General features: G+C 26.5%; 1 pseudogene; it reads right to left on the bottom strand.

Annotated features, from left to right (window-relative positions):
* Positions 1-2,745: 2,745 nt before the first annotated feature.
* On the bottom strand, positions 2,746-3,257 carry LOC115716948 (large ribosomal subunit protein eL38z/eL38y-like; annotated as a pseudogene).
* Positions 3,258-8,065: the final 4,808 nt, after the last annotated feature.

Below are 8,065 nucleotides of genomic sequence, written 5' to 3' on the forward strand. Positions count from 1 at the left end.
AAGATAAATTTTTTTGTTGGTATACTAGTGTAAAAATAAAAAATTATTTGATCATTTATATATAATTTGAAATGTAATTGTAGAATTAAAAAAAAAAATATGTAAACATAGAATGAAAAAAAATTTAAGAATTAAAGTATTGAATTAGTCATTATTAACAAAGGAATTGAATGCTATGTCAAATTACCCATATAGAAGTAAGATTCTTTACTAAATAATAAACATATCAATTAAATTTTTGCATTCTAATCTAATTAAGCTTATATTTATTTAAAATGTATTTATTTAAAAGATTATAATTTTAATCAATATATTTATTATATTTATTACGAAAAAAAATATTCAAAATATACATTAAAAAATACAATAAATATACATCTCTATTTAATCCCTAAATATATATAACAAAATATAATATATTAAATTGGGCTGAGAGATTCCTTTTTTGTTTTTTTTTTTCAATATTTTAATAATCATTTTATATTCTTATATAATTAAGGAAACTTATCAATAACACCATATTATAGAAGTCTTCCTATTACTATTGTTTAATCATATCAAGCTTTATCAGCTATACATGGAAACTGATTATGGCTTTGTTTGGCGTTAACATGTTATTATAGAAGGAATAGACATCATTAATATCTGCCTTGGAGAAGATTACTCTTCCAGCGGATTTCCACTACAGTGTCGTTTTATATTCTTATATAATTAAGGAAACTTATCAATAATACCATCATACTTTGGAAATTTTCACTTTTGGTTCCTTCCTTTGATATTCATTTCTTTCCAGAGTTATTACTTTGCTTACTATCTTGTTTTGAAGCATTTATATTAGATTTCATTACTTGTTTTCGTTAACCACATTGTTTTAACTATTGGATTTCATTGCTTATTTATTACAAATTTTGATTACATAGTTTAAAAGGAAATTTAATTTTCTTTAAAAGAAATCTTCCAAAATACCATTAATATAAAATAATAAAAACTCAAAATAATTTCAACTTCCCATATTAAAATTTTATTCTCTTCAAATAACATTAATATATAATTTAAAAATAGATAGTATCTTATAAAAAATTATTAAAATACTATTAATATATTTGAATATAGCATTGGCCTATTTTAGTTGTTGCCATTTTCTTTATACATAAATGAGTAATTGTTTCATAATTTCTAAAAGATATTATAATTATTTATTGGAAATATGTTTACTTTTTCTATAAATAATATGTAGTCTTCATTCATTCACAAAAAGATCTTTGTCTCGATCTTTGTCTCGAGAACGTATCGTTAAGGGTTCAAATTTTTTTTTTTTAAACAAGTTGAGTTGCTTGCATGACCTTTTTTTCTAATCTCCTGGTTAGTATTTTCTTCTTCTTGTTGTATTTTTTCTATACACCATAAACTGTTTTGATTAAATTACTCAAAAAGTTTTAAAAATATAATTACTCATACTATTTATTTTCATTTAATTGTAGATGTCTTCAGAGAAAGGAGAAAAGATGTGTGAATCTAGCTTGGACAACAATTTATTACTATCAATGAAAGAAGAGATGTCATCAATAAAAGAAGAGATGTCATTAGTGAAAGAAAAAATGTCAGCAATGGAGAGAGTCATAAGTTCAGTCAAGATAGTTATAGGAACGACACAACTTAGTGTGTTAGTGATAGAGAACTATGTACAAAAACGCATTCTTATTGAAGAAGAAATTAAGAATAATGAAAATGTAATGAAAGAACAAGTACTTGAAGAAGATGACGTTAAAGTTGTAGAATCAAATACTCTTGTTGATAAAGATGATGTTAAAGTTGCAGAATCAAATACACTTGTTGATGAGATGATGTTGAAGCTGCAATTGTTGATGAAGATGGTGTTAAAGCTGCAGTTGTTGATGAAGATGCTGTTAAAGTTGAAAAATTAAATAGTCTCATTGGTACAATACAAGAAAATTTTCAGGAAGTAGATAAACTATTTAATAAATCAAAGGCTTCTCGGGGCGATATTTCTATCAAAACTCCATATAAGCATAACAAAAAGAGAAAACTTGATACAAATCTTGATGATTATAATGAAATAGAGGTATCTCAGTTATTGTAATTTTTTTATATGATTTATATTTATTGTGGTTTCATTTATATATATATTTTTTATATATTAAAATTTTCTTCTTTTTTTGTAGGATGATTCTACTGAAGAATGATGAGATCATAAAGCCAGCACGAAAAAAAAAATTAAGTGGTGTGGGTTTGGTTAGATAAGGTCACTTTTTAGTTTTGGATATTTTTATTTAGTATGTTTTAATGTTTTATGTGATTTCTCAAATGTCTTTGGTTGTTTTTGTTTTTCTCTTTTGGAGTTTTTTAGTTTATCATTCTTATTTTATGTAAGGAACTATGAATAAATTTATGAGTTTATGAATTTGTTTTGATAAATTTATTATTTGAATTTTAATTAAATATTTTGCATAAATAATTCATAAATTTTCTTACCATACTTATAATAAAAATTCACAAAATCAATTTTATAGGTTTTATTTTTTATAAATAAATAATTTATAATTTATTTAAAGCTACTTGTTAGTGTTTCAGGCAAATTGTGCCTAGCAACCGTATTTTACCCAAAAACTAATTTAGTAGCAAAGTTAATTAGTGGCACTAAATCTAATTTAACAATAGAAACAAGAAGTTGTGGAATTGCTAATAGATATTCATTATAAATTATCAAATCCAAATACCAGACTATTCAACAAAAATAAATTTCACTCATAATATATTTAATTTCACAATAGTAAAGTTCCACCACTCCCTCGATAACATTAACGTGCATACTTTTCATTCATACATTACAAATAGGAACAACAATAATAGTGATAGACAAACCACATCTCACTGTTTTGTCTTCACTTTTGTGTCTTCATCTCTTCATTTAGCACATGATAAAGTAAATTCCCTACAAACAGCAAGAGTAGCGACACCACCTAACCCTTCACAGGTCTTGAACACTCAAACCTGGGGGAAGGGATTGCTTCAACTTGTTAGCCTTCTCAGCATCAAAGACACAAAGTGTGTAGAGGTACTTTGAGCATCTGACCTTGAATTGACAACATCTTTGGTCCTCTTGATTTTTACTGAACGAGCATCCTTCCTTCTTGCAGTAAGAAGGAAATCCTTGATCTCATGGATTTGCTTAGGCATGGTTGAGATCGATGGAGCTCGTGAGGTAGGCGGAGTTGAAATTTTATAATAATTTAAGTAAATTAAATTAATTTTTAAAAATAAATTATAATTTTTTTTGAAAGTAATTTGAATATTCTCAACAGGGAACAAATAAATTGACGCATTCATAACTACTCAAGTTCATATTAAATTAGATGATGTAAAAGTTCAATACTGAACCAAAAACAACTGAAAGCTTAAGCATATTATTCAATCAAATCCAGTACACTTCCATAATAATAAATAAATATATATAGTAAAAAAAAAAGAACAACTGAAGCTTTCATCAGCAAAGATCGAGGACAAACAATGGTAACACAGATAATGAAAAATCTATTCTATATGCTATTAGTTGCGAGAATCAATCTTCTACTAAGCTTCCAATAACATAAAATGAAAATTCAAATAATTACAGAAATCTCAATTATTGTGTAACAGACGAATAAATATGAGAAATTTATTTTTTGGAATAAAATGAATACTAGAAAGAAGAGTGGAAAAAGAAGACCCTCTACATCAATCAATTTATCCTGCTCATTTAATAATAATTCACAAATTTCAAAAGCACCTAAACTTACCATACCATGTAGTGTGAACTGTGAATGGTAGCCCTAAACACAAATCATGATGGTGTCAGCACCATCAATATCAAATAAACTTATCATTATAAATCAATATAGTTAATTCTATACCACTTAATTTAACACCCAATTTAAAATTCAACAACATAACTGCTGCAAAATGAGCATTTCTCAAATTTCAGGAAAACCTGTACAATGAACAGAATTTACATTTTTCTCATAGATATGATGCACATGTAAACAGTCCCAAACAGCTACATATTGCATAAATATGATCCATAAAAAAATTAACCCAAACAGTTCAGTTTTTTAAAATTCATCTTCGTTTTTCTTCTTCTTTTTTTTTTTTGAATTTAACTGAATAGCTTACTAGAGTAAAATACTAAGTTGTCATTCTTACAGATTCAACTAGTCAAGTCATGAATTATACAATAATATTTCCAAATGTTATGCAGCATATAACAGTGAGTTACTTCATCATTGTGATTGTGAGTAACTTAATGAGTGAATCTCTTTTGGAAACAAAAGAATGAACTAATGCTACTAGTACAACAATTGGAAGGTATATCTACCTGGATTTCGAGTTCCAAAAAAAGAAAAGACAAAAAAGAGTAAGATGGTCATCAAACTTGTCACCGGGGACTAGTTTCAGATTAGTTTCAGTCGTCTTTCCCCTTGCCCTTTCCTTCAACCCCTTTAATGCTATCGTAGGTTGAAAGGAAGAATGTACTATGATTTTTCTGCAAAAACTTAAGAAAATCAGTCAGTTTCTGTTGCAAGCGCGTCAGTGTTTCCTCCTCTATGCTTACATACGCCAATAACTCTGGCAACTTAACAAAGAGTCTTAGCAAATGTTGGGCGCCATATATGTTTTATGGAGACATATCATCTAGGACAACATCCTGAAATTGCTTGCGCTCTTACTTATACAAGAGCATAACTGGAAGTGCTTTATCAAAGTAACATCTTATTCCTTTCAAGATTTCTGCTAAGGAATCAGACGTCATGTTTTCCTCATCAATTTTTTTAGTACCCATTAATTAGCTTATTCTTTATAATATTTTACAAAATCTTTATATTTTTTATTTTACTTGAAGTTTTTATATAACACTATATATCAATTGTTTTATTTTTATTATAAGAAATCTAAATATTATATTTCTAATATATTTTATTTATTTAATTTGTTTTATGTATTTATTAATATTGATGTTGGGAAAGAAAGAAAAGAAAACAACAAATAATAAAAAAAAATATTAAGCTAAGGGGAAAAGAAAACATTTTGTTAATATAGACATGTGAAAATGAACTTAAAGAAATAGTGAAATAATTCAGTAATTAAAAAGATTATCCAAATCCCATCTAAATTAATAAAATTCCGTACGTACATTCCAATGTCAATTATATTATATAAAATCTTTCATATTTAATACATTTTTATATTTAGTGTAAAGATAATATAGTTATTTAAGCAAAGTAAATTTATTTCTAAAAATAATTTTTAATTAGTTAGAATTATCATAATTAAGAAAATAAATATAATTTTTTTTTCAAAAAAAAAAAAATCTTATAGCAGGTCACCAAATTGCCACCTCATTAATTTTTTTATTACCCATATATGGGTATTACCCATTAAGAAATCATCATTATACTTAGATGGTGATTGAAATAAATTGAATTATTTCCATCTTAGTAGTAATTTTGATATATAAATATTAAGAAAATTATTTAAGTTGTATTAATTTAAATTAATTTGCAACTAAAAATAAATTTTCATGAGAATATATTTATTGTATTTTGAAAAAGAAAGTATAAAACTTTATTTTCGAAATACTTAAATAATAAATACTTAGAAAAAAAATACTTCAAGCAAAAATATCACCTATCTAGATTTTCCTTTGACTAATTAACTAATTTCTAATAATATATTTTAATACATTATTTTAAATTAATCAATAAATGAAAAAAATAATTGATTTAAGTTAGTCCAAGAATTAATTAAAATAAATAATTAATTTACAACTTAATCTATTTTTCATGATAAATTCAAAATCATCTTGCATAATTAAAATGCAATTTCGAAATTGATTAATAAAATACAGAAAAAATATATTTTGAAAATTATTTAAATTTAAGTTGAAAAATTAAATTTCAACTAAAAAATAATTTTCTATTAAATTAAGTGTCATGAAAAATAAATGTTTAAGTATCATGATGAAAATCAACTTAGATATTAATTTTTCAATTTAATTAAATGTATTAAATTCAAGAAATAAATAATTAAGTGTAGAAAAGGCTTAATTATTAATTTCTAGTTTAATACTACGAAAAATATACTTAAATTAAATTGTACAAAAATTAATTATTTAAATAATTAATTTCACAATGTATAATATTTTCTTATTTAATATTAGAAATAATTAGTAGTCTAGTGTTGGGTTTTATGCCCTAAATAAAACTCATTTCAATATAATCAGATTTACTTATTAATATAGATCAGAAATAACATTTAATGTTGCATGGTTCACATGATTTATTTCATGATTATATGTATATAATGTATGAATTCATCTAAAACCCTTTTCACATACTTGATCCTGTTTATTGTGTTGTCAACACATTGGAAAGTAAACATGACTATGTGAATAAAGATTCCAAGATTTATCAGACATAGGATTTTACTGATATGATAATCTACAACAAGAGTTTACTTGAATTTGGAGAAATGATATGTTCTTTCCAGAGCATTGGTTAAAGTAAAGCTCAGGTTGGATGCATGGAGTATGCATCGGAAGGGACCGATATTGAACTTTCACTTAGATTTATTAAACTTACCGTAATATCTATTCAAGTCAATATCGCCTAGTTGATCCTAGATCAAATGATCTTAATCCTGTTATGATTAGGCTCAATCTCAAGAGGCTATTCGTGTTCTTTGATTTGTTAGTTAAGCCTACTTTTGGGTCAGGGTGATACGTACATTTTGGGAACACGGTAGTGCAATTGAGTGGGAGCGCTAACATGAACATGGAATCGATAGCTTCTATCTGGCGAATAGTAAGTAAAGGATGATCTCCTTCGAGCTTGACCAAACAAAAATAAATGGTGGAGATCTCATTTCACATAATTTGAAATATCATTTATACGGGGTTAAGTGTTTTAAGGATTAAATACATTGTAGGGTGTAACGGTAATCTAATCCCTTTACAATGTAGATCATTCATATAGAGGATCATTGATCAAATTAGGATTATAACAATGGATAACTAATGATGTGTCTATATGGTGGAACATATAGAGCATTCTATATACTGAGAGTGCAATTCTAAGTTCTATGCGTGGATTCAATGAAGAATTAATAAGTCAGTGAATTTAGGTTATAAATTCTTGATCTGCTTCTTGGAAGCTCGCTTATATAGACCCATGGTCCCCCCACTAGTTGAGATAATATTTCTTGTAAGACTCATATAATTGGTTTTGATTAATCAATTATAATTCTCAAATTAGACTATGTCTATTTGTGAATTTTTTCACTAAGTAAGGGCGAAATTGTAAAGAAAGAGTTTTAGGGGCATATTTGTTAATTATGATACTTTGTATGGTCAATTAATAAATATGATAAATGAAAATATTATTTAATAATTATTTATAGTTATTAAATAGTTAGAAGTGGCATTGAAATGGTTGAATTAGAATATTGGCGTTTTTGAGAAAATCAGATGCAGGAAAGATAAAACTGTAAAATTACAAAAAGTGAGGCCCAAATCCACATGTATAGGGCCGACCACTTTTGTAGGGTTTTACCTCTGATATATTCATTATTTTAATGCCAACTAATTCAAGCCTAACCCTAGTGGAATACTATAAATAGATAGTGAAGGCTTCAGGAAATTTACACTTTTAAATTTTCTACTTTTTCATTCAGAAAAAACTGAGCATCTCTCTCTCCCTATCTTTGGCCGACCACTCCCTCTCTCTCTTCTTCCTAAAGATTTCGAAATTCTTAGTGTTAGAGTAGTGCCCACAAACAGCAAGTGATACCTCAATCATAGTGAGGAAGATCGTGAAGAAAGACTTTCAGCAAGAAGGAGTTTCAGCACTAAAGATTCAGAGAAAGAGATCCAGGTTCAGATATTGATAATGCTCTGCTATAGAAAGGAATCAAGGGCTAGATATCTGAACGGAATGAGTCATTATATTTCGCTGCACCCAATGTAAGGTTTCCTAAACTTTATATGTGTTTATTTCATCGTTTTAGAAAGTTC

The sequence above is a fragment of the Cannabis sativa genome, chromosome 8 (genome assembly GCF_029168945.1).
Source record: "Cannabis sativa cultivar Pink pepper isolate KNU-18-1 chromosome 8, ASM2916894v1, whole genome shotgun sequence".
Taxonomy (NCBI): Eukaryota; Viridiplantae; Streptophyta; class Magnoliopsida; order Rosales; family Cannabaceae; genus Cannabis; species Cannabis sativa.